General features: G+C 44.4%; 1 protein-coding gene across 1 annotated transcript in view; it reads left to right on the forward strand.

Moving 5' to 3' along the window:
- ACVR1B (activin A receptor type 1B) overlaps nt 1-20,246 on the forward strand; it is a 56,900-nt gene that overhangs the window by 13,632 nt on the left and 23,022 nt on the right. The window lies entirely within an intron of this gene.

A 20,246-nucleotide genomic window follows, 5' to 3' on the forward strand; every position in this document is an offset into this window, starting at 1 on the left:
CATGACATCACGGGCGTCTGCCCTGCATCGCCAGTCATCCGGCACGGATGTCTTGGGGGTCCCTATCGGCAGGAACTCCGCGATCGGACATCTTATCCCCTATCCTTTGCATAGGGGATAAGATGTCTGGGGACGGAGTACTCCTTTAACACTCCATAAGTATGAAGCTAAATACAAAATATACTGGAATACTACTGTAGTAGTGTTTACCATAACATTCTCTTCTATGTTAAAATGGAGGCTTCATCTGGTCTCCCCCACCTTCTTGCAGACCCAGTGTCTGGTTGGGACATGGGTTGCTGCAACAAAAACCCCTCGCCCCTGTTTTTTCTGCAATGAGACTATCCAAGCATATTTGAATATACAGGTTTATAAAGCAGGTGATCCGAATTAAAACTCTCTTTACCTTGTCCCTATGTGGGCAGCTGTTTCTGGGATATGCTTTTTGTTGCTAATATGCAAATGCTTCCTTGTGTGAAATAGAGAAGGGCTTCGGGTCCGTCAGCAATGTTCTTCCCATCCCCTCCTGCCATATATCCCTGCCCCCCTTTATAATATTTATATCCTATTCAGTCAAGAGTCTATACACAAGTGACCACAGGGTTTAGCAGCCGGCACGCATGTGCTGCTTAGTCGCTACACCCAAAAGGTGGGTGCATAGCCTCATATCCAATGGACCCGGAGCCCGCCTCCATTGTGTACAAGGAAGCATTCACATATTAGCAATAATAAGGATATCTCAGGAATGGCTGCGTGCATTTGAACAAGGTATACAGCATTGTGGATCACTCACGTTATAAGACTGTATATTCAGATTAGAGCACGTGATCCTGCTGTCAGATTCCCTTTTTAAAGGGGTTGTCTGGGTAAAATGTATTGGTGATCTATCCTCAGGATAGGTCATTAACATCAGTTTGGTGGGATTCTGCTCTCAGCCAATCAGCTTTTTGCAAAGTTTGTTCATGGCAGGCGCCTATTTTTTTTTTACATCCCCATAGGGGGCTATAACATGCAGTCTTATGATTGGCTCAGCGTTGATCAGTGTCATCAGAACTCTGCTGCTCTAGCCTGCAGAGCCTGGCCAGAGATTCAGAGCACCGATCGGACGGCGAGGAGTCCGGTAAGGGCCCTCCTGCCATCCTCCCAGGTGATAGGGACATCCGCAGCAAAATCGCGGGTCCCAATCATCGGTACCGTTTGCTGCAGCTGAAATGCGTGGTAATCAACTTTGAACACAGCGTGTAATGGGTTAATGCCGCGCATCGGCCCGATGGGCAATGCCTGGCATTAGCCTTGGGTCCTGGCTGCCGATGACAACCGGGACATACTGGGTATGAAGCTTGGGCATACATTACACCCTCGGTCCTTAAAGTGTACCTGTCATTATCAAAAACTTTTTATATAATGTAGGAAATAACATGTATATTTGAAATATACATTGGTTAAAAGGTCTATATTTATGTCCTTAGGAGTCCAAATACAGGAAGTGTTGGTAAGTACAAGCAGGGCTCTGTGACATACTCCCAGCTCGCACAGCAGGATGATTGAGAGACTAGAAGCCTGCACAGAGCCCTGCTTGTCCTGCCCTCACTTCCTGTATTTGGACTCCTCATAGAGACACACAGGCAATAGCTGCAGGGGCAGCATTTTGTCACACAAAATATACACATTTTTTTAACCAATGTATATTACAAATATACATATAATGGTATAATCTACATTATATCAAAAGTTTTTGCTATCTACAGGTACACTTTGAAGGGGTACTCCGATGGAAAAATGTTTTATCAAATCAACTGGTGCCATAAAGCTAAACAGATTTGTAAATGACTTCTATTAAAAAAATCTTAACCCTTCCAGTACTTATCAGCTGCTGTATACTACAGAGGAAGCTGTGTAGTTCTTTTCTGTGTGATCACAGTGCTCTCTGCTGCCACCACTGTCCAGAGCAGGAGCAAAGGAGAGGTGTCAGCAGAGAGTACCCCTTTAAGTACCTGGACACCCTTCATCCTAAGGGCTAAATTCTGGCACTCCTTGATGTACGTGGGGGATTTGTCCTGTGTAAATATTTCAGTCATTCCATGGCCGTAATAAAGTAGAAAGTATTAGAATGGTACTGAGATATGAGTTACTTGTTGGTTATCCGTGTTGTGTCTGGGTTCCATGATGATGGTCTTTAGGTCATCGCAGCAGGTTCGGTCAGTGGTTAGCACTGTTGCCTTGCAGCACTTGGGTCCCAGGTTGAAATCTCACCAAGGACAACATTTGGTGGGTTTCCTTCTACATTGGTGAATTAAGATTGTGAGCCCAAATGGGGATTGAAACAAGCATAAGATACAAAGCAAAACTTTACTTGCTACCTAAATTTGCTGCCCCTGATGTGTAGCCATCTCGTGCATTGTCGACATGTTGGTGCAGTTAATCACTGGCCTCAGCAGTCACTGTCTGCATATATGACATATGACTGTCCTGTATCCAGCATACGTGAGACCATTCCGGCAGGCCTGCAGGGGCTGAACGACAGCACATTAAGGTGTGAGCACAGGGTTTCTTCCCCCCCCCCCCGCCTCTGTTATGTCATTTATATCCTGTACATTATTAATTTGTTTTTAAATGCTGGAAAACACCTTTTTAATTTTAAAGGGGTATTTCGGCTTTATACAACTTATCCCCTATTGAAAGGAAAGGAGATAAGATGTATGATGGCAGGGGTCCCACCGCTGGGGAACCAATAGATCTCTGTGTAGCCCCCTGCATTCTGTGCTGGATGCTGCCTCTGAGACGTGACTTCACGGCCACGCCTCCTAGTGATGTCACACCACTCCCCCTCCATTCATGTCTATGGGAGGGGGCGTGACGGATGTCACGCCCCCTCCCATAGACATGAATGGAGGGGGGGGTGGCCGTGACATCACGTCCCCGTGTTGTCACATCTTTGAATAGGGGATAAGATGTATAAAGCCGAAATACCCCTTTAGAGGTCTGTCTTATACCCTCGGAAAGGAAGAACCTGTGTGTGTATTACCTGAAAACAGCTCCGCCCCCCTCTTTGAAATGGAGAGAATGAGAAATAGCTGTGGACCATAGAGGGTACACTCAGAAGCTCAATTCAAGCAGTGTGAGCATTGAAATCATCTCGTCACCACCCTGAAAGGTTAATGTAACCAAACCTGCAGGTATCAAAAAAATCATGGTTGCAGAAAAGCATCGCTGGGATTGCGATCTGCAAATTCTTTAACCCTTAATCTCTGGTTCACTTACAAATGAGCAGTATTGCAGAGAAAGGGGACAAAAGATTCGACAGGTGTGAAAGCAAAAGGGTTAATGGTGTTACAATTACAAATGTTAAATGTTTGCCTCATTTCAGCCGAAAAAGCCATCTGCTGGAATCCCAGTAACATCGCAGAGCATACAATGCACGCCACTATTGTTACAGCTCATACCTCACCGGGGAAAGAATGCAGGCGCTTTTCCAGAGCACAAATGTATTGTGCAACCTCCAAGCAAAGTAATGGGGTGAGGTGGAGAAAAGGAAGACACAGACAATATGGATAGAGGAATGTATTCAGCCAAAGACTAGAAAAGGCTGTGCACTGAATGCACAACAAACTGGCTTCATATATTGTGCGATGATCCGCCTGTGAGGTCGTCTCTTAAGACGCAGCCCTGTCTATGTGGGATGCGGTCACTTTATTAATTAGGGTAGATATGCGTTAACCCCTTAATGACGCAGGGCGTAAATGTACGTCCTGGTGATGTGGTACTTAACGCACCAGGACGTACATTTACATCCTGAGCATAACCGCGGGCATCGGAGCGATGCCGGCATCATTCGCGGCAGGTCCCGGCTGTGGATCGCAGCCAGGGACCCGCCGGTACTGGCGGACACCCGCAATCCCGCGGATGTCCGCCATTAACCCCTCAGATTCCGTTATCAATACCGATCACGGCATCTGCAGCATCGCGGTCACTTAACAGGATGATCGGATCGCCCGCAGCGCTGCCGCGGCGATCCGATCATCCTGCACGGCAGACGGGAGGTCCCCTCACCTGGCTCCACTGCCTTCCGGGAGTCTTCACGCAGACCAGAGCAGAAGATGACCGATAACCCTGATCAGTGCTATGTCCTATACATAACACTGAACAGGATTAGCAATTGAATGGTTGCTATAAATAGTCCCCTATGGGGACTATTAAAGTGTAAAACAAAAAGTAAAAAAAGTTTAAAAATTAAGTAAAAAAAATTTGAAAAACCCCCTTCCCCAATAAAAACGTAACTTGTCCCATTTTCCCTATTTTACCCCCAAAAAGTGTAATTTTTAAAAATTTTATATACATATTTGGTATCGCCGCGTGCGTAAATATCCAAACTATTAAAATAAAATGTAAATGATCCCGTACGGTGAACGTAAAAAAAAAAATTTAAAAAGTCCAAAATAGCTGCTTTTTTATAACATTTTATTCCCCAAAAAAATAATAAAAAATGTAATAAAAGTTTTGTATAAGCAAATATGGTATTAATAAAAAGTACAGATCACGGCGCAAAAAATGAGCCCTCATACCACCGCTTATACGGAAAAATGAAAAAGTTATAGGTCTTCAAAATAGGGGAATTTTAAACATAATAATTTGGTTAAAAAGTTTGAGATTTTTTTTTTAAGCGCAACAGTAATAGAAAAGTGTATAATCATGGGTATCATTTTAATCATATTGACCCAGAGAATAAAAAACACGTAATTTTTACCATAAATTGTATGGTGTGAAAACAAAACCTTCCAAAATTAGCAAAATTGCGTTTTTCTTTTTAATTTCCCCACACAAATAGTATTTTTTGGTTGCGCCATACATTTTATGGTAAAGTGAGTGATGGCGTTACAATGGACAACTGGTCGCACAAAAAACAAGCCCTCATACTAGTCTGTGGATGAAAATATAAGAGTTATGATTTTTTGAAGGGGAGGAGAAAAAAACGAAAACGTAAAAATAAAATTGTCTGAGTCCTTAAGGGGTTAAAGGGGTACTCCGGTGGAATTTTATTTTTATTTTTTTAAATGAACTGGTGCAAGAGAGGTAAACATATTTGTAAATTACTTCTATTAAAAAATCTTTACCCTTCCAGTACTTTTTAACAGCTGTATGCTACAGAGGAAATTCTTTTCTTTTTTAATTTTATTTTGTCTTGTCCACAGTGCTCTCTGTAGTACACAGCAGCTGATAAGTAATTTACAGATTTGTTTACCTTTCTGGCACCAACTGATTTAAAAAAATAAAATAAAATGAAATAAATTTCCAGTGGAGTACCCCTTAAATGTCAATTCCCCATTGTCACATCTCCCCCCATTTCATATCCACACCTACATGGCACATTAATGTTGTACCGGGCCACGGAGGAAACATAATAAAAAACTTGATGCTCACCTAGCCCCAGTCCCCCGTAGGTCTGCTGCAAATCCCGTTCTCCTCCATGCAGTCTGGTGTCTTATGGGTCTTACCAGACCTTCCTGCTCAGCCAATCGTTGGCCTGACATGTGACACCGCTTCGGCCACTGATTGGCTGAGCAAGTAAGGTCCTGTAACCAGCTGGTTGTCGGGAGCACAGAGAAGATACCAGGACTGTATGGAGGAGAACAGGATCTGCGGAAGACCTATGAGAATGCGGTTATTTGAACATCAGGTTCTCCTGCACCCCTATTACTTAGGTCAGCGTTTCCCAACCTGGGTGCCTCCAGCTGTTGCAAAACTACAATGCCCAGACAGCCAAAGGCTGACTTGGCCCAGACCCTGCGTGCTTGATATGGTGTCGCAGGTAATCACAAATTTACCCCGGAGACCATATCGACATAAAAATCGTGATGCGATTGCGGTATATTGTGCAGCCCTAGTTCACGTTGATAGGTTGAAAACTGTACAGACCTATTTCTTACTGTTAGGTTTGTTACATTATTTTAGTCTTTCCTGCATAAAAGAATTTTACCTATGGAGATTTTCACACCAAATCCATTTACAAAAAGCAGAAACCTTTCCTGAAATTTATTTGGATTGTTTTGTATTTCTCCATTGAAATGGGGAAGGTAAAATCTGCAGCAAATCTGCATTAGAATCTGCACTAGAGATGAGCGAACTTACAGTAAATTTGATTCGTCACGAACTTCTCGGCTCAGCAGTTGCTGACTTTATTCTGCATAAATGAGTTCAGCTTTCAGGTGCTCCGGTGGGCTGGAGACTCTTTCCTAGGACTGTATCCACCTTTTCCAGCCACCAGAGCACCTGAAAGCTGAACTCATTTATGCAGAATAAAGTCAGCAACTGCTGAGCCGAGAAGTTCGTGACGAATTGAATTTACTGTAACTTCGCTCATCTCTAATCTGCACCAAAAGCTGTGTGGGGGTTTGCTGGTGATTCCTTTTCTGCAGGTAATCCCTCAGAGAGCAACTTTGCAGATCCTTCCTATACAATACTATTTATATTGTGTAAATATTCTACTTTTCCAGTGCTCGACAGATCTCCTCAAACAGTAAATACCATAATTGTAGTGTTTGTGCCAAACACAGGGGAAACGTTTGAGGTGTGAACAAGGCATGCTTAGGCCAAGAAAACCTCCACTGCCTGGAATCAATGAATTTTAGTGGAATTGACAAATCGATCATTGTGGAATCATTCAGAATATTATCAATAATTGTTACCTCTACCGCCAAGTAGATGAAAGATACTGGCGCTAGCTACCTAATCCTGGGATTTACCCAGCCCTGGGAATGACTACTGCATCCATCCAAAGCAAGGATCTGTATTAAGCATACCTGTCAGATCCCACAATTAAAACATTAAAGCGGTACTCCGGCACTAAGACATCTTATCCCCTATCCAAAGGACAAAGGATAAGATCACAGGGGTCCCCACTATCTCTGTGCAGCCCCCGGCATTCTGAGCCAGGCGCTGCCTCCGAGACGGGGACCTCATGGTCACACCCCCTCTATTCATGTCTGTGGGAGGGGGCGGCTGTCACGCCCCCTCCCATAGACGTGAATGGAGGGGGCGTAGCGCGATATCACATCCTTGTATCGGAGGCAGCAGAATGGTGGGGGCTGCACCGAGATCGGTGGTCCCCAGTGGCGGGACCCCTGCAATCATACATTTTATCCCCTATCCTTTGGATAGGGGATAAGATGTATAAAGTCGGAATATCCCTTTAATTCAGAGGAATTTCATAGTGTGAACCCCGCTTTACAGTCTGCTTTTTGGAAACGCGTCAGGAGATTTCCTGTCCCTGGGGCAATAATTTTAGTACCCCAGAGGTTGGCAAGGATGATGACGTCTGATGGGCCTAGTCAACAACTTTATAATTATTCTAATCCAAGGTCAGTGGGTCTGATTCCTTTGATCACCCTTCTGTGGTCAGTAGTTTTGAAGGTTATTTGTTATCCTCCTGTAACCCTGGTACCAATACAACCTGGGTTTGGTGTAAAGCGGATTGTTCATCTCAGGATCGGGAACTTCACATTTTCTATTTCTGGGATAATCCTGAGTAGTGGATTCCTATAAGTGATGTGGTCTCCTCTACCTCAGTCACCTGCTCTTTGGACTCTGTTATGCTTACAGTACTGTTTGGTATAAGTTCTGCCCCACCTCATTATTATAGGACATGGCAGAATTTCAATTTAGGTGTAAGTCTTAAATCTCCAGGTCATGTTAATGATTCTAGCTTCCTTCAGGCTGTCCACACATGCTGGGGGCACACTGGTTGGGAAACACTGCCATACAGTGATGAGGAAACATTCTCCATCATGGTGCTGTCATAAAGGATTCATGGAAGGAACACTAAGAAATAATTCCTATTAGCCTATTCTTCTCGCCTCTGGAATAATTTGCTGGGGAAGAGTTAGAAGGCCCCCATACATATTAGGACAGTCCCCCCCCCCCCCCCCCCAATGATTTAATTTCACCTGGGACTGTACTAATAGTTATATTTATAGAAGGGGGTAAAGAATGGAGTCCAGAAGGGACCTAGATACATCTCTGAAGTGTCATTAAATTATATTGTTATTAATGTCAATATTCTTATTATTGTTGGTTATTAGTATTATTATTATTGTTAAATATAATTTTTTCCTAGATTCTGGAGAAGGGTCTCTAAACCAGGGATATATTCTGATTGCCAAAATTGGAAATAGGGAAATAGAGATGAGCGAACTTACAGTAAATTCGATTCGTCACGAACGTCTCGGCTCGGCAGTTGATGACTTATCCTGCGTGAATTAGTTCAGCTTTCCGGTGCTCCGGTGGGCTGGAAAAGGTGGATACAGTTCTAGGAAAGAGTCTCCTAGGAATGTATCCACCTTTTCCAGCCCACCGGAGCACCGGAAAGCTGAACTAATTTATGCAGGAAAAGTCATCAACTGCCGAGCCGAGAAGTCCGTGACGAATTGAATTTACTGTAAGTTCGCTCATCTCTATAGGGAAACCTCCTGGAGACTTACTGGTTAAAGATCACAGGATATTGGACTGAACAAGATGGACTTTTATGGTTTTCACCTTAGACTATTATTATGTTACTCATGCGATACTGGATCCTCTTCAATGCTGTCATCAGATAAGAATGCAGTTTTGCAGTTCTTTTATACTTTTACATGCTGTGTGTGGGTGTACAGTTACATCTTGGATGGGGTGAGGAAGCAGGGGCAAGGGCTCAATAGCCCAGTCTGCTCCTTTCCCGGCGGGTGTCGGCCGCTATCTGCAGCTGACACCTGCTGGTAACTACTGACAATGGAGATCACTCCGAGGTTAGTCTTTTAACTCTGCTCAATAGCGATCGCTGTTTCTATTTCATGGATCACAAAAAGCTCCCAAAACAAACCTCTAAACAGGTTCAGTAAAGGAACTTCTGTTAAGGGGATAATACTATATTATTAGGCTTCTTGCCCACAGTTCCAGTACATACTGAGCAAGTGGCAGTGTGAACACCTCAAGTGCAGCAGACGGAGTCAACATGTGTGCTGTGATGATGTGGGCGTCTTAAACTTTAGCTCTTGCTGCTCTTCCTGTTGCAAATATTTTTTTTCCTAGAGATTAGACATGTTTCATATGGACACGAGCAGAGTATGTACGTACGGAAGCGGTTACTGCGCCACAGAATATTACGGTTAGAATTGCAGCTCATTTGTGACAGTTTCATCTAAAAGATCCTCAGACATAACTGCAGAAGGAGAAAACATTTCAGTTTTCCCAGAGTTTTTAGGGCCCTGTGTAAATAACTGTAATGAGGGGCCCAGTAATAATAAAGGTGGTCTCCTCTCCACTGGAGATAATTAGTTAATTGTTAGGGCTGGGTGGTATGACCAAATGTGTGTAATGTGTATCACGGTATTTTTTTTAAACTTTTGGCGGTTCCACGGTATATAACGGTATTTCCTAGTCGGCTTCTTACATCACAGTGGCGGAACATCGCCAACGGCTGTCCAGGCATGCTGGGAGTTGTAGTTTTGCAACATCTGGAGGTGCGCAGGTTGGAGACCACTGGTATAGAGTGTCAGTGCCGACGGCCGCAGCAAACAGGACGAGGAGGGCAGCGCATGCGGCTGACATGCGAGTAGTACCCTGATGGGGACAGCACTGGCCTAATAATTGGCGGGGGGGGGGGGGGCGGCAGAACAGCGCTCGCAGATCACATAGGATTCCCCGATGTGGGGACAGGGCTGGGCTGGGCTGATAATTCATTCATTCCCGAGGGGGAGTGGCCAAACCGGTATTGCGGTATAGCTTAAAATTCATATTGTGCAGCACAAACATTTCAGTATTTTGTATGAACCGGTATACCACCCAGCCCTAGTTAATTGTTGTTGATCTGACCTCTGGCACCCCAATGATCATGAGAAACGGGGTCAGTAGTCCCAGGTTGGTGGAGCAGCAGTGCTTATGCTAGTCCTCCTCTTCATTTACCCTCTGTGGAGCTTCCAAGTGTTGTAAAGGGTGGAACTCTGCTGTGTTTGGAAGCCCCATAGACTGATGGTGAATGAAGTGGTGGCTTAGCATGTCCACTGCTGCCCCATCCACTGACCATTGACCTCCGCTCTTGTGATCAGTTGTGGTTCCAGCACTTAGACCTCCACCGAACGAACTGCTTATCACCCTATTTTCTGTATAATGGCTAAGGCTGGGTTCCCGTTACGTTTTCCCCCAAACGGGAGCGCATGCCTTTCTATGCGCTCCCGTATGTAATTCATCTCAATGAGCCGACCGCAGTGAAACGTTCGGTCGGCTCATTTTTGCCCCATATGCGCTTTTACAACTGGACCTAAAACCGTGGCCGACCACGGTTTTAGGTGCGTTAAAAAAAAAAGCGCATATGGGGCAAAAATGAGCCGACCGAACGTTTCACTGCGGTCGGCTCATTGAGATGAATTACATACGGGAGCGCAAGTTTTAAGCTCTCCCCTGCCGTATGCGCTCCCGTGTGGGGGAAAACGTAATGGGAACCCAGCCTAATCCTGGGACAATCCCTTTCATGTCTCTGGTAGAGTTTTCATTTTTTTTTTTCTTTGCCCAAACATTGATAAAGATGACAAAAATATAACAAACAAACATCAAGTGTGAACCTGACCAAGCATTACTATTCCTGTAAAAAGCAGGTGTATAGGTGTACCTAGAATATGACTGCTGGGTTGTTTTTTTTTTTTTCTTTTTTTTTTTTGTCAAGTTGGATCTCATTAATGAAATGACTCTTTTTACTCTTTACTTTTGTAATGTTACAAGAGTATGTTATAAAGCATTAGTCACAGAATGACGAGCTTCATTACTGTTTTACACGTACCAGGGAAAACCTGAAGACCAGAATTAATGAATGTAGTAGTGTGTGGAATGAGACTGCCCTGCACACACCAGTTAAGCAAATGAAGGCTCTGTTCATATGACGTTAAGCCATTGATTGATACATATAACTAACCTACCATAGGTCTCTCTTCATCTGATTTGGAGGTTAAGAGGGCATACATTTTTCTGATAGTCTTTGTCATGATCACACCCTATCGGTCCAGCTAAGACGCTAGAGAGAGTGTGATGGTGCAAGGGTTAAAGCCGCCAGACCTCTGGGTATCCACTACTAGTCCCAGCAAGTCACCAAATTAACCCTTAGATAAACGTGTTTCCACCAGAGCTGCCTTCAGAAAGGTGAGCTCATATATTTAGAGATCAAAGACCAGAGCTGATTAATTAAACATTTAATCTGATAAAAGGTATCACAGTGCTATATATATAAAAATACAGAAACAAATGACATACAGGTACAAAAATATGAGTTTTGCAAGACAAGTTCAGAAAACAAAAGATGAAGTTCTTACAGCATGATGATATAGCAGTCCATGAGAGTGAGTTCCAGCTGTTCTTAGGATGGTCTTGTCAGCCTGTGGCACAGCCTTGAACAACCAACTTTTAGTCTAGCATTGTTTAAATATCATATCTGCTTTCTTGGGAGGGAGACTCCATTCCCCCCTCCCCTCTGATCCCACCAGGGGGTCTTCTCTCTTCCTGACCCCTTATCTGTTTGATTATATGATGGGACCAGAGTGCCCCTTACATCCTGCTGCTTCAAAAAAGCCTTTGACTTCGAAGAAGATGTAAACAAACAGCCAGACCCCCAATAAAATGCAATACACCGTCTGAATGACCTCTCACCCATGTCTTGGATAATACATCACACACAGTTATAATTTATAATACACATATAGGATTTTAATAATCAGGCCTTGGGCCTGACAGTCTTCTAAAGGGGACCATCATGACTTCATGAAAGCTTCTCCCCTTCTCCCTGAAAGATTCTCCCCGCCACCCTTGATGGACAGATCTCCCCTGTGTGATAGGTACACAAGTGATACTCACAGCGGGAAAAATAAATGCGAGAGCTAGTCATAATGTTGCACTGTAACTTTGCAGTATGATGGAATAACAGTGCATACTCATGTTTGAGTATAGGGAGAGGTATATGATTTCAGGTGTGTGTGTGTGTGTGTGTGTGTTTGGGGGGGGGGGGGGGTGTTGAAAAGGCCCACCCTAGTTCCACAGGTTTTAGATACAGTGTCAGATGGTATATGCCAGGGAAGACCACAGCAAATAAATGCACGGCCAGCATCTGAAAGGTCTCTCTCATTGACTTCGATATGAAGCAGGGAACCACGCAGAGGAGTGACGTAACTATTGTGTTTCTTCTGAAGCTTCCATTGGAGTCAATTATGGACATTTATCAATGGGTTTAGTCAGGTTTTCTTAACTATAATTGTCGCAAAATTGTCGAAACTGCGACTACGCGATTTTTCGTGCGACTTTTTGACTGGAAAGCGAGAAAAGCAAGTTTTCCAAAAATTTACTACGTAGTAATAATTTTAAATTGGACTACGGGTAGTCAGGTATTTATTAACTGCGACAGTCTCAACTGCGCAAAAAAAAGCCGCAACAGGGTTAAAAATTTACGAAATTTACTCCAGCTCAAACATGGAGCAGAAAAAGCTACTACCAAAGTAAAAATTGCTTACGTGAAAGAAAATTATCAACAGGCTGAAAGCAGTTGATAAATAAGTCACACATAAGCAAAAAAAGTAAGGAAAAAATTACTAAAAAAAATACATAAGCAAACATTGATAAATGTCCCTCAATGGGAGTATCAGGGCTGAACCCCCTCCCCCCCTCTCGCCCAGAGAAAGCTATAATGCCGTGGATTATGCCCATGTGCACATACGCTTTAGGGTGCATTCACACCACGTTTTTGCAATACAGTTCCCGTATCAGGTTTTTGATGAAAAACGGATTCCTCAAAACCTGACTAAACTGTATCAAAACGTGTGTACAAATTTCATCCCGCATACGGTTTGAAAAGTGATGTCCGGTTGCATCTGTTTTTTTAAGAAAGAAAACGTAGACGTTTTTAACTTTTCACTCCATTTTTAATAACGTTTCACTTGTTTGATTGAAATTCCAAGAAAAAAAACTGTACAAAGTCAAAAAACGTATGGTGAAAATTACGGATCGACCAATTATCGGTTTGGCCGAGATTATCGGTCGATAATCGCGATTACCTTGCCGATATGCCGATAATGCACCGCCGCACCACCCACCGCACCGCGGAACACCGACCCATTGCCGCCGCTGGGGCGGTGGTATGTGGGCAGAGGATGGGGGGGGGAAGCGGCGGTGGTATGTGGGCAGAGGATGGGGGGAGGCAATGGGGCGGCGGTGGTATGTGGGCAGAGGATGGGGGGGAGGTGATGGGGCGGTGGTATGGGGGGGAGGTGATGGGGCGGTGGTATGTGGGCAGAAGATGGGGGGAGGTGATGGGGCGGTGGTATGTGGGCAGAGGATGGGGGGGAGGCGATGCGGTGGTGGTATGTGGGCAGAGGATGGGGGGGAGGCGATGGGGCGGTGGTATGTGGGCAGAGGATGGGGGGGGGGCGATGGGGCAACTGTTAGACTCAGGACTGGCAAGGGGAGAGAAGCGGGTGGCGGTCTCTGGCCCTGCAAAAGCCGCTGTAGTTCATTGATTTAAAGCACACGCTTTAAATCATTGATCTGCAACGGCTTCTGCCCCGCCGGGGGGTTGAAATAGCCGATAATTTATACCGGAATATCGGTATAAGTTATCGGCTATCGGCCCGAAAGGTGACAGATTATCGGTATTGGCCCTAAAAAAAAACGGTATCTGTTGATCCCTAGTGAAAATGGAGGGAACCGTACGCACATACAGTTCTGTACGGTTCCCATTGACTCCCATGTTAAAAAAGAAATTTAAAAAAAAGGATACGGTTTAATCGTTTTTCACCTGGACCAAAAACCGTGGTAGACTAGAGTTTTGGGTACGGGTAAAAAAAACTTACAAAACCGTACAGGATGCAATACGGACACAACCTGATACATCTTTTTGCATACGGTTTTCAATGGAGAGTCAATGCATACAGTTTTCAAAATGGTTCCATACGGTTTTCACATTGAAAATGTATACGGGAATTGTATTGTAAAAACTTGGTGTGAATGCACCCTTCTCCAGGCAATATTCAACAATTGGTGGGGGTCTGAACACCTAGACCCCAACCGATCAACACTTCTGATGTGTCATGACTCGAAGGCATACATGTCGTTTCAGGTCCCCTTTGACCTGAGTTGATTTCCAGAGAAGATTTGAGCAGCTGGGGGGTTGGGGACGTTTGATAGCAGGAGAGCAAAATACATAATATAAAGTTTCGCTTTAGCTATTGATCTAAGCTTATTTTTTATTTTTTTAATTTTTTTTATAAATGAATGAATGCACATATATATGCTCAAATTTAGTCAGCTTACATTTAAGACTATGTTCATACACACCCCAAAACAGCTTTTTTGCGTATGGGATAAAATAGCTCTGTGTACCGGCTTTAGCGTCGTGGAATCAATGGGTCGGCCACGGTATATGTCAGCATACTTTTTTGGAATACCAACAATGTACATCCTTCACTATGACAAAAAAACTAACTTTTATGACAAATCAAATTTGTTGCTGTCGTGTCAGTAGGAAGCCCTTTGGTTAAAAGCAAAATAATGAACTACACTATAAAATACATTTGAGGAGATTTGCCCATAGCAACCAATCAGATCGCTTCTTTCATTTTCAAAGGTCTTTTCAAAAAAAAAAAAAAAAAAAAAAGGAAAGGAGCGATCTGATTGGTTGCTATGGGCAACTCATCAAAAGCTGTGCAGAGAGAGTTACAAAGTCTTCCCCATTGTGTTCTATACACCGACAGTACTCGGCCTCCTTAACAAGTAAAAGTTTTGGATTCTCTACATGTTTCTTGTCTAATATCTATAGTGAAGTATGGTCCTCCAGGACATTTCACAGCAGATCAGCTCCGTTCACACACTTGGCTGTGAATGATGTGTCAAAGTGGGGACAGGTTTCACTGCCTTCTACCGGCCCAACCAAAATGACGTGGGTATGAGAGAGCAGATTTATATAGGAATCCTAAGAAATACAGGACAAGGAGTCAAGCTCTGATGACAGCACCTTAAAGGGATACTCCGGAGCTTAAACATCTTATCCCCTATGCAAATGATAAGGGATAAGATGCCTGATCGCAGGAGTCCCGCAGCTGGGGACCCCCGGGATCATGCACGCGACACCCAGTTTGTAATCAGTGCCCGGAGCGTGTTCGCTCCGGGACTGATTACCGGCGACCGCAGGGCCGGCGGCGTGTGACGTCACGCCTCCGCCCCGTGTGATGTCACGCTCCGCCCCTCAACGCAAGCCGACGGGAGGGGGCGTGATAGCTATCACGCCCCCTCCCATAGGCTTGCATTGAGGGGCGGAGCGTGACGTCAAACCCCCCATTTGACGGCCACGCCCCCTTTTCGGGTTTTCTTAGCAAAATGGAGAGTTAGTCGGGATTTTTTAAATTCTGGCACAGACAGAATTTCTGGCGCAATGCGACAGAATCTGGCGCACAACCCGACAAAACATAAGGGCCATAGTGTTTTGGTCCAAATATTTTTTTTAAGAGAAGTAAAGCAGCCAGTTACAGCCAGTCTCCAAAAATGGCAAGGTTTTTTCTATATATTGAGTACACTGGAAAAAACTTTTTTTTTGTGTTTTTGGAATCTTTCTTTTATTTGCTTACCGTATATACTCGAGTATAAGTCGACCCGAATATAAGCCGAGGCCCCTAATTTCACCCCAAAATCCCAGGAAAAGTTATTGACTCTACTATAAGCCTAGGGTGGGAAATACATCATCACCCCATGTCATCATCCAGACCCCGTCATCACCCCCCCCCCCCCCACTTTCATCATCACCGGCTGTCAATCCCTTCATCAGTGGTCTTCAACCTGCGGACCTCCAGATGTTGCAAAACTACAACTCCCAGCATGCCCGGACAGCCATCGGCTGTCCGGGCATGCTGGGTGTTGTAGTTTTGAAACCTCTGGAGGTCCGCAGGTTGAAGACCACTGCGGCCTTCGTCATCATCCAGTAGCCCCTCCCCTTTTTGTTTTGTACTCACCTCCCCTCAGCAGGAAGTTAGGGTGATCTGGTCCGGGACATCTATGCTGCAGGGACAGTCAGGTGGGGAGGATTAGTCGTTGCGGGCTGTCCATTTTCACCGGGGGGCCTCTTCTCCGCGCTTCGGGCCAGGACTAGTGACGTTGCCTTGACGACGACTCATAGGGACATTGCGCATGAACGTCCCTGTGCGTCGTCGTCAAGGCAACGTCACTAGTCCGGGGCCGAGCACGGAGCGGAGAAGAGGCCCCCCCCGGTGAAAATGGACAGCCCGCAACGACTAATCCTCCCCACCTGACGGTCCCTGCAGCATAGATGGCCCGGACCAGCTCACCCTAACTTCCCACCGAGGGGAGGTGAGTACAAAACAAAAGGGGGGCTGGATGATGACGAAGGCCGCAGTGGTCTTCAACCTGCGGACCTCCAGAGGTTTCAAAACTACAACTCCCAGCATGCCCGGACAGCCGATGGCTGGGAGTTGTAGTTTTGCAACATCTGGAGGTCCGCAGGTTGAAGACAACTGATGAAGGGATTGACACGCGAAGAGCTCACTCGAGTATAAGCCGAGGGGGGGGGGCGTTTTCAACTCGAAAAATCGTGCTGAAAAACTCTGCTTATACTCGAGTATATACGGTATATTTTGGCCTGTATGGTGCCAGTGTCCCAGACCCATTCATGGTCCACCCAGATACATATACAATGGTGCAGCACTCCCAAAAAACTGAATTTCTTAACTCATGTTACAACCACAGTAATGTTTTTCAGTTTGTCATTTGAACCACTTTGAGTGCCTGACAATAGTCCTAGTGATGTATGCGCCGATACATTCTGGAGGGATGGAAGACAGTATGTGCTCAGAAATAACACTTGTGCAGCTCTTCTGGCTGGACGGAGGGTCTCGTGTTTCAAAATGATATAAATAAGTTCAGTAGTTGGCTCCTTGTTCTGAAAAATACAGCAGTGTGAGGCTACACTTTACAGCAGCAGTTCCCAACCAGGGTGCCTCCAGCTGTTGCAAAACTACAACTCCCAGCATGCCCGGACAGCCACCGGCTGTCCGGGCATGCTGGGAGTTGTAGTTGTGCAACAGCTGGAGGCACCCTGGTTGGGAAACACTGCTTTACTGGGATACACTTTGCATTTTGATCTTCTTCTACTTCATCTTCAGCAAAACTATGAATGGATAAAGAAAAAAATAAAGAAAAAGCTGTGATGTGTCCGTGTGCAGTGCGCCATTACCATATGCAGCATTTTCTTTTTCTTAAAGGGGTACTCCGGTGGAAAGCATGTATATAATAATATATAATATATATATATATATATATATATATATATATATATATATATATATATTTTTTTTTTTTATCAACTGGTGCCAGAAAGTTACTGATTTGTAAATTACTTCTATTAAAAAAATTATTCCTTCCAGTACTTATAAGCTGCTGCATACTAAAGAGGAAGTACTTTTCTTTTTGGATTTCTTTTGTCTGTCCACAGTGCTCTCTGCTGACACCTCTGTCCATTTTAAGAACTGTCCAGAGCAGCATATGTTTCTACGGTATGAGGATTTTCTCCTGCTCTGGACAGTTCCTAATATGGGCATCAGGTGTCAGCAGAGAGCACTGTGGTCAGACAGAAAAAAAAAATCCAAAAAGAAAAGAATTTCCTCTGTATGTAGGGGTTAGGGTATAGAGTTACCCCCCACACTACTTCAAGTCGTTAAGACAAGCTCTGGAGTCATATATCACACTAATATATGTCACTGTATATATCCCTTTAAATGGGCAGGTTTTCAGCCAATGACACCCAGATAATAACCACCATAAAGCAACCAGCGTCAGTAAACACCCGGCTCTCCAATTAGCTGCCGTGTCCAGAGATCAGGCAGGACATTTCTCACCATCCCGGGTTAATGCTGTCTGCTGGATCGAATATAACAAGAGAGCCGGGCAATAAAGCCGTTCAAAACAAGGTGTGCATGAACCGCTGCAGTGGCAGCGAGTACCGGAGCGGTGTCCGGGATATCTGCGTGTCAGGTGAACACGCCGGCGTCCGAACTGTCCAGAGTAGGAGCAAATCCCCATAGGCAACCTATCCTGCTTCAGACAGTTCCTAAAATGGACAGAGGTGTCAAAGAGAGCACTGTGTTCGGACAGAAAGGAAATTCAAAAAGAAAATAACTTCCTGTGCAGCATACAGCAGCTGATAAGTACTGGAAGGATTAAGGTTTTTAGAAGTAATTTACAAATCTGTTTAACTTTCTGCCACCAGTTGATTAAAAAAAACATGTTTTCCAGGGGAGTACCCCTTTAACATTTTAGGAAATGTATCTGCCCTGTATATCTGCCTGCCGTATTTCATCAATGTAGAGAGTCCTTTTAAGAGCTCTGAACTCTTTGATGGGAAATGTGATCGTGGATATTTCCAGTAAACTGAGTCACGGTTATGCAATGCATTTTGTGAGCATACATGGGTTACAAGTGTTATCAACATTTTCACTGTTTGATCAAATGTTTGTTGCACAGGAAATCCCATATTAGTGACTTACTCGTTCCCCTCAATAGTCCAAGAACTCGCTGTCCTGGTGCTGGTGCCAATGCTGTATTTCTGCCGCTCTCCCTTTACCAATTATTATTATTCATAATGACTGTAAGATTGATGATGACAATCTGTATACGCAGCTCCATAATATTGGGTTCACTGGTCTCCCACGTGTCCTTGGCCAACGTCTATTTTCCTCCAGTCTGCCCCATGACAGGAGGGGAACAAGCAGGTGCCTTAATCCTCTTCCAGCGACTTATCTTCAGCAGGATAAACCATTGACCCTGTTAAAACCCAACATGCCCAATCCTTCTTTCCACCAGATATTTGCTTCTGTGTAGTTGAGACACTCCCTGCACATTAGACATCGGATCCTACCAAATTCTGGGGTTTGGACAACTTGGATCTCTGGGTAGCTTCACCATTTTCCGGCACGTCGTATGCATACAGTGTCATCCTTTCAAAATGGAATTCGGGCCTATATATGCATATACACGTGAGAGCCCATTGATTTTATTGGTTTCCATGTAGTCAACAAGTGACTACATTTTGCCCATTTGCTAAGCATACAGGTGATTAAACTCTGACGCTGATGTCAACGTGGTATGTAAATGCCAGCATCCCATTTTGACGGATATTTGGGGAATCCTGGTGTGATCAAAGCCTTGTGTGTATGAATATTGGAACTGCTGATGAAGTCTAACATGCTGTTTGTTGTACAATGTGTGAATAGTCACCGGCCACCTGTCTAAAGTCTGGGGTATTCTAGGAATTTTTTTTATTTGACTATGCTCCAGGGGCTGTAAAGTTAGTGTAGTTCATAATATAGTGTCTGTACCTCTGTGTGACGGTTTTCTCACAATTCTTATGTGATTTTCACCCCAATATTTATTTTTACCAGAATACAAAATGACTGTTGTCTCAGATTTTTCCCAGCTTGCAATGCGGCCGAGACCTGACTCACTAGTCAGCTGATGACAGGGAGCCTGTCTGCTTCAATGGGTGGAGGGATCACTTGGTGGGAGAGAGATCAATCTGCAACTAATGTAACAGCTGTAGGCACCCTGATTGAAAACCACAGGTCTTATGAATGGATGCAGCTCATTTATGTTTCAATGGGTGGTGGGGTGGCTGATGTGTGGGAGGGAGGAAAATAGAATTGTGGGATTTGTATTCAAAAAAAGAAAAGTCAAACAGGAAATAAAAGTTCACAAAAAGCTAGCCACAGTATTATGGTAATCTCACAACATAGCCATTTAGCCCCAAGACAAGCACAGATCCTTCCTAAGCATGCCCATTACTGTCTGCCAGGTACATACTAAAATCACCTTATGGTGGAGAACCCCTTTAATTTCTATTTATATCACTGTCAGTGTGTTCAAAACAGGGTGCCTCCAGCTGTTGGTTGGGAGACACTAATCATTATTCACAAATCTATTATCACAAATAGAGATGAGCGAACTTACAGTAAATTCGATTCGTCATGAACTTCTCGGCTCGGCAGTTGATGACTTTTCCTGCATAAATGAGTTCAGCTTTCAGGTGCTCCCGTGGGCTGGAAAAGGTGGATACAGTCCTAGAAGACTCTTTCCTAGGACTGTATCCTTTTCCAGCCCACGGGAGCACCAGAAAGCTGAACTAATTTATGCAGGATAATTCATCAACTGCCGAGCCGAGAAGTTCGTGACGAATCAAATTTACT

This window comes from Hyla sarda, chromosome 2 (assembly GCF_029499605.1).
Source record: "Hyla sarda isolate aHylSar1 chromosome 2, aHylSar1.hap1, whole genome shotgun sequence".
In the NCBI taxonomy this organism is placed as follows: domain Eukaryota; kingdom Metazoa; phylum Chordata; class Amphibia; order Anura; family Hylidae; genus Hyla; species Hyla sarda.